Source organism: Solanum lycopersicum, chromosome 3, assembly GCF_036512215.1.
Source record: "Solanum lycopersicum chromosome 3, SLM_r2.1".
In the NCBI taxonomy this organism is placed as follows: Eukaryota; Viridiplantae; Streptophyta; class Magnoliopsida; order Solanales; family Solanaceae; genus Solanum; species Solanum lycopersicum.
In genome coordinates this window covers 32,269,174-32,276,336 of record NC_090802.1, presented here as the reverse complement: position 1 = coordinate 32,276,336, position 7,163 = coordinate 32,269,174, and positions in this window count along the sequence as shown.

Genomic DNA, 7,163 nt, shown 5'->3' with positions numbered 1-7,163 from the left:
TATGCCTCTATAAAGCTCAAGGTTCATTAGAAGAACTACCCATCTCATGATCTTGAACTAGCGGCCTTAGTTTTTTCTTTTAAAAATATGTAGATCTGTTCACGGATCATAAGAGTCTCCAATATGTTCACCCAAAAAGAGTTAAATATCAGACGAAGAAGGTGATTAGAACTTTTGAAAATTATGATATGAGTGTCCTATACCACCCTAGAAAAGCCAATGTGATTGCGGATGTTTTGTGTCAGTTGTCTATGGATAGTGTAGCCCATGTTAATGATGATTAGAAACAGATAGTAAAATATGTGCATAGGTTGGCCCGGTTGGGTGTTCGACTTGATTATTCTCCAAAGGGGGGTTTCATGAGTCATATTTACGCTGAATCATCTTTAGTGGTTCAGGTGATATATCAGCAATATGTTGATCCTCTATTGATGGAATTGAAGGAATAGGCTGCTAGAAAATCTTATGAATCCTTCTCTAAGGGGATGGGTACTTATATACCAAGGTAGGTTGTGTGTACAGGATGTGAATGAGTTAAGAATAAAAATTTTGGAAGAGGCTAATGTTTCTTGATATTCCATTCATACAAGTGCCACAAAAATGTATCGTGATCTACAAGAGATGTATTGGTGGAACAATTTGAAGAGGGATATAGCAGAATTTGAGGCCAAATATCCTAATTTTCAACGAGTCAAGGCTGAACATTGAAGACTGGGAGGGTTAACTGAAGATGTAATTATCCCTACTTGGAAGTGGGAAGATGTTAATATAAATTTCGTTGTGGGTTTTCTCATACACGAATGAAAAATGATTCGATATGGGTTATTCTTGATAGGTAGATCAAGACAGCCCATTTTATTCTGGTGAAAGCTACTTATTTGGCGGAGGATCATAATAAGTTGTATCTAAAAGAGATTGTGAGAGTTCATGTAGTTCCCTTGTCCATTATCTCTTATATGAGCACTCAATTCACTTCTCCTTTTTGAAAAACATTCTAAAGTGGTCTCGTTTCAAAGGTAAAACATAGTACTGCATTACATCCACAAACGAATGGTTTAGGAAACGAACCATCCAAACCTTAGAAGATTTGTCGAGGGAAAGTGTTATCGACTTCAAGGGTAATTGTGATGACCATATATGATAAATCAAAGTCGCCTACAATAATAACTATAATTCTAGTATCGCCATGGCACAGGTTGAGGATCTTTATAGGATGTAGACGTACAGTTATGTGGTTTGAGGTACGTAAGTTTACTCTAATAGATCACCGAAGAAATTTATGAGGTCGTGGAGAAAGTCTGGCTCATAAGGGATCGTTTGAACACATCTCAAAGATGGCAAAAACTTATGCCAACAATAGAAAGAGGGACCTTGAAATTATGGTAGGTGAGTTGGTTTTATCACCCATGAAAGTTGTGATGAGGTTTCTTAATATGGGGAAACTTAGTCCCCGGTGTGTGGGCCTTAATTAGATTTTTTAACGTCGTTGGGACTTTCGTCTAAAAATTGAAATTACATGTGGAATTGGCATCAGTACATCAGTGAAATTACTTGATGAATTAGATTCTGTATACCTGGTCCTCCATGTGTCAATGCTCAAAAAGTGTATAGGCGATATGGTGTCTATCCTTCCTATAAAAGGTTTACGGATTGATGCTAACTTTTTCTATGAACAGGTCTCGGACGATATTTTAGAACGGCATCTAAAGAGGTCATGAAATAAGGAAGTATCTTCCGTTAAGTTTCTATGGATAAACAATCTTGTGGAAAGCGCTACTTGGGAGTCGGAGGCCGATATGATATCCTGTTATCCTCATCTTTTTCCTTCTTCTCCTAGTCCAACTTGAGGTAAGAATTTCCTCCTTTATTTAGTATTTTTGGGATTCAATGTGTGTTATGTGTAGGATTTCATAATTTTCCCTATATATGTTATAGTCTTTTGAAATGTATGTCTTAATATTTATATTGAGTTTTCATAATAGTTATGTTTTTCAAGTTAAAAGAGTTTATAGTATGAAAGTCGCATTTTGATTCACGAGGCGAGCATGTTGTAGAATTGTGAAAGGGTCAAACTTTTGCTCTAAATTGTTGTGTTAAGCATAAACGATGTGGGAGAAGTTAGTTATTCCCATATTTATGTGAGTTAGTGAATGCTTGTTTATTTAGTTTGTAGAAGTAGTTCCTACCTACTTGAGTTCTATGGCCATGTTCTTGTTTGATGAGAATTTATCCCATAACAGTGAGGTTAAGAGGTGAAAGGTGACAATTCTAGTTGTACACATTTTATATGTTATGAGTTGTTGTGGGCTGTTGGTATTGAACTTTAACTTAGTTTTATGCCTTGGTCGACATTCTTGGATGAATGTTACCAAGAGGGGGGATAATGTAACACCCTGTATGTTTAATGACCAATACTAGAGCCTTAGTCATTGCCTAATGTCCTAGGGAGGCCTAAATGTGAGGTTAAGGTCCTAAAATAATATTCCTAACTCTAAACTAAGGTTCTAGTACTAAAATGTCAAGGAAAGACAACCCTAGGAACCTCGCAGGAACCCATGAGAGAACAAAAGGAAGAGTGCAAAAAGCTATCAAAATAGCTTGGGCTTACGAGAACCATGGACGGATCGTCGATAGACTCATGCCCCGTCAATGGGAGTCTTGAGTGTATACTTTGTATCCACCGACTTGTCCCTCCAAAACAAGACTGAGTACCAAACAATTAGTGTCTAGGACAATCCGTTGTTGCATCGATGCCCTGTAAATAGGGACTCGTCGATGGGCACTGCCTTCACACGACTATCTGGGGGTTAGTTAGGTAATAAGCTAATCATTTAGTTAACCCTTAATTACAAATATCATTCGTTAGTTAAGTATATTAAAATTTATATAAAATACTAAAACAAGTCCCCCACCTTATAACTCCCAATAAAAAATCAAAACCCACTCTCCCTCTCTCACAAATTCTCTTTCTAACCCACCATTGAAGAACAAGAAAGAACTTAAGCTAGGGAACTCACGATTCACTGTCTATAACTTCATGCTCGTAGAATAAACTCAAAAAGGTATGGTTATGTTTATTCCTGGATTAGTTTCTCCATGAGCCTTTCAAAACTTCTATTATTGAAATTTAAATTTTGACAAAGAAACTAGGGCTTGTGATCTAGCCATGGGTTAACTATAAAACCATTTTGTTATGTGATGTGAATTATATTGTGAATATATTGGGATTAATTGATGATTTATATTTTGAAAATCTTCCAAGAACTTATGTGCAATACTATGACCTAATTTTACAAGTGTTAATGGACGAATTGAGTAGATATGAACATAATGCACTGTAATTGATGATTATCTAGTCAAAGACTCCCGTTTACATGCCTATTGTGATGAATATGTGGGTAATTATGATACTTGATTCTTAAACTTGAAAGGGGGATAAACTCTAGGGTTTTTCTATACGTTGAATAATGTTATAAACGGACTTTGATTTTTCTTGCAGGGTACATAGCTGATGAAAGGATACAAGTAAGGTAGCGTGGGATGGTTTCCACCCTCTTGAACCTTACCTATTGTATGGAATGAATTATTCATAATGGAATTAGTCTCTTTTGTTTACTGAACGTATAGTTCTCATGAAAACAGTATGATTGATGTTGTGAAAGTGTATCCTACCTAATGAATCTAAGAGTTTTATGTTGGATTGTATTGAAGGATGAGAGAACAATTCTTCACAATTATAAATACCATTAAAAATACTAAGAGTAGTAAGTTAGGAATGTATACTATGCACTGAGAGGATATGGACAGTGAGTAAAAGACCCTTCCTTTAATATAACACGTTGGGTCATCCTAGAAATATTCATGAGATGGGTACTTTTCCATTAATGAAATAGGTAGAATCTCCAAGACAAATAGCCCTATGCCTTCACAGTGTGCCGCCGTAGGACTTAGCTAGTCAATCCACATTGTAGCTAGTATGTATGTTCTACCTTGGTAAGTAGAACACCCTTGCCAAAATGTATGTGTGGAACATGAAATACACATGTGACACACCAAAAATAGTATCTACCATCTTCCAACATATGAATGGTAAAGATTAATTTTCAGATTTAAAGCACGGGATGCGTACGTGTGATGTACAAGAGGTACTATGATATGAATGTAGATTAATGTGTTGGAAAAAACTTTTTAAATTTAAATCAAAGAATAGATAAGGATAATTTAGTCAAGTTACCTTTTTTTTTATTGTTTTCCTAAGGAGTATGGACAAGTAACAAACATGACAAGTAAAATGGACCAGATGAGTAATTAATTTGGTGGTGCGGGGATGGAATATATAATCAATCTTATATGTTCTTAGAAGTAAATGGAATGGTCAAGATTATAAGATTCGAGACATAGTCTTATTATATTGTTAAATTTCTAATTTAATATTACAATACTCCAAAGTCTTCTACATCTATCTGTCAAAATCTCTACATCAGTTAAGTGTTGTTTGGATATGACTGATTGAATTTGTTTAAAAAATATTATTTGATGTTCTATTGAAAATGTAACTGTTTATATTTTGTAATTTACTTACTTTTTTGGTTACGTTATTAAATATAGTAGGGGAAGGTAACATAGCATTTATATTGATAACTTCAAAATCAATTTTTTTAATTGAGAATAATTAGATTTTGTGTTTTTCAATAGGTCATGATAATTGTGTGATTCAATTTTCCAAAAGAGTTCTTGATGTATCACAAATTTTAATTTCTTAGACAAATATTTCATCATAAATACATTTTTCATGTTTCTTGAAAATAACTAAATTCTTGGACAATACATATGATTTTCTCTATGAATCTACATATTTAACTTGATAATCGTCATGAATGATTATCTTAAATATATGTTATTTTTGCAAAAATTTAGAAGAATATAATGTTTTATATTTAAATAAGATTTTCGTTACAATTATTTTTTCCATTGTATGCACTTAATTTTTAAATGACATGATTACGATTATGTGCTTAGAGGCGCAATTATAATATGTAACACCCGGAAATCCATGACCTATAATAGAGTGTAACATGTTGTGTAATAATAATTTATGACCTAAATAAGGATAAACAACTTGTTTGAGAAGTATTGGAGCTATAAAAATAAAGAAAATCCGTAACGTCCGGAAACTAGCGAAATTCAACTAGTGGATGTCCCTGTGTTTGATGAAGGTTTCGGAGGGTCATATGAAGTCCAAAACATGTAAAAAGACCTTTAATAGGTATAATGTTGTATATAGGGTCAAAACTTCAAGTCACTACACTCGAAGGACCACCGGAAGGGTCCTTGGGGAGGACCCGAAGTTGGGCCGCAAGCTGCCAAGGCAGCTAGCGCGCAGGCAAATTCTGGTGGCTGCTGCGCGTCGCGCAGCCATCACGTGGGAATCTGATGTTTTCCTCGATACGCAGGTCTGACAAAGACCCTACTTCTTAAGCTCAAAATTAGAAAATAAACTGGGGAACTAGCCTCACGACGTCACCTACTTTCCAGTTATCGTAAAAGTTGTATTTTTGGTGTTTTGACTTCACAAATAGACTTATTTAATTGAAGGGTATTTTGGTTAATTTAATAGGTTAATATATAATGTCTTAGGGTCAGTTTTAGGTCAATTTTAACACTCAAATCAAGTACAAAAAGTTTAAATCAAAAATCACTCTCATCTCTCCCAAATAGTCTCTCCTCCTCCAAAACTCCATTAAAGATCAATAGAACCCAAAGAACAAGATCAAGCCTTTAAGTTTTTCAACTAAATTTTATGGATTAATCTTCATTAAGATATTATTTCTTTCATTCTTAAGGTTCCTTTCCCCCAAAAGTCCTTGAAAAGATGATTTCTAGATCCCCCAAACAAGGGTTTTTCTCCTCACATGGGTCTTCTTTCATAAAAAAATTGTGAGTTAATTGTGATGAATTCTGATCAATGTATGTTGTTTAAGTATGAATTTATGGTCAATTAATGAATTCCTATGAGTTTTACCTTGACCCATGTCTTTCCCCCAAATCCCTAATTTCTTGACTGATTAAGGTGAATTGTTGAGGATGATGAACATGTCATTTGTTTACTTTGATATTAGTTATGTTAATACTTCATGAATTGCACTATTTCATGTGTTGGTTTTGAGCTCATGGGCATTGAAATATGAATTCCCATGAAGGGCAATGAGGTATAATCTTGATTCTCCTGTGATCTCAATTATGCAAGGTGAAATCTACTTATGTGATAATAACATTATAGATAATTGTGTTTTTTTTTTGTGATAAGGATCCTTCATCCCTAACCCTAGATCTATTAATTTTCTTTGAAGTATGTAATTCTTTTATGATGTGATCATTATATGATTGAATGTAGTTTCTCATGATTATAATGTTATGTCTAAGGTGAAAGGATAGTTCTCACTTGTGATCACCTATGAGCTATTATGATAAGATGTTTACCTAAAGGTATAAAAGACACTAATTTAAATTTTTATGATTTATATGATGATTACAAAAGGGAATAATTGCTTATCACCGAAAGGGCATGTAATGAGATGGAGGTGTCACGTTAGAAAGTACGATCTCCCACATGGGTTTCCTTGCATTAGAAAATCCGGATTCCTAGTTATGTGTTGTCTAATGAGATGGAAACCTCCAAGTTAGTAAGTCAAGGTTTCTAGAAGCAATCTCCTTGAGCCTTAAATATGTGCCCACATAGGACTCTAGCTTCGTTGATCCACTTTGATAGCTATGTACAAATGGTTACAGCCTAGGAAAGTTTTAAACCTCTCTTTTTGGTGTTGGAGTAGAACACCAGATTCCAGGTAGCTCACATGGTCTCATGTAGGTTATTGCACTTATCTACCTAATGTGAAAGTAAATGAATAAGTGAAGTATGTGAAATCTCATTAGGGTTGTCTTGAAGGCTAATACATAGGGTGAGAGAGGGTATGGAACATCTCTTACTCATTGCACATGTGGGATCCTAGGGATTGTTCTAGTATTGTTCTTTTATGATTATTATTATGAATATGGTTATGTTAATAAGTTATGAGTAAGTATTGATATATAAGCATGTTACGAAAAGATGTTGTGAGTATGAAGTGGGTTGTTTAATGTGGTACCTAGCCTTGGATGGGATT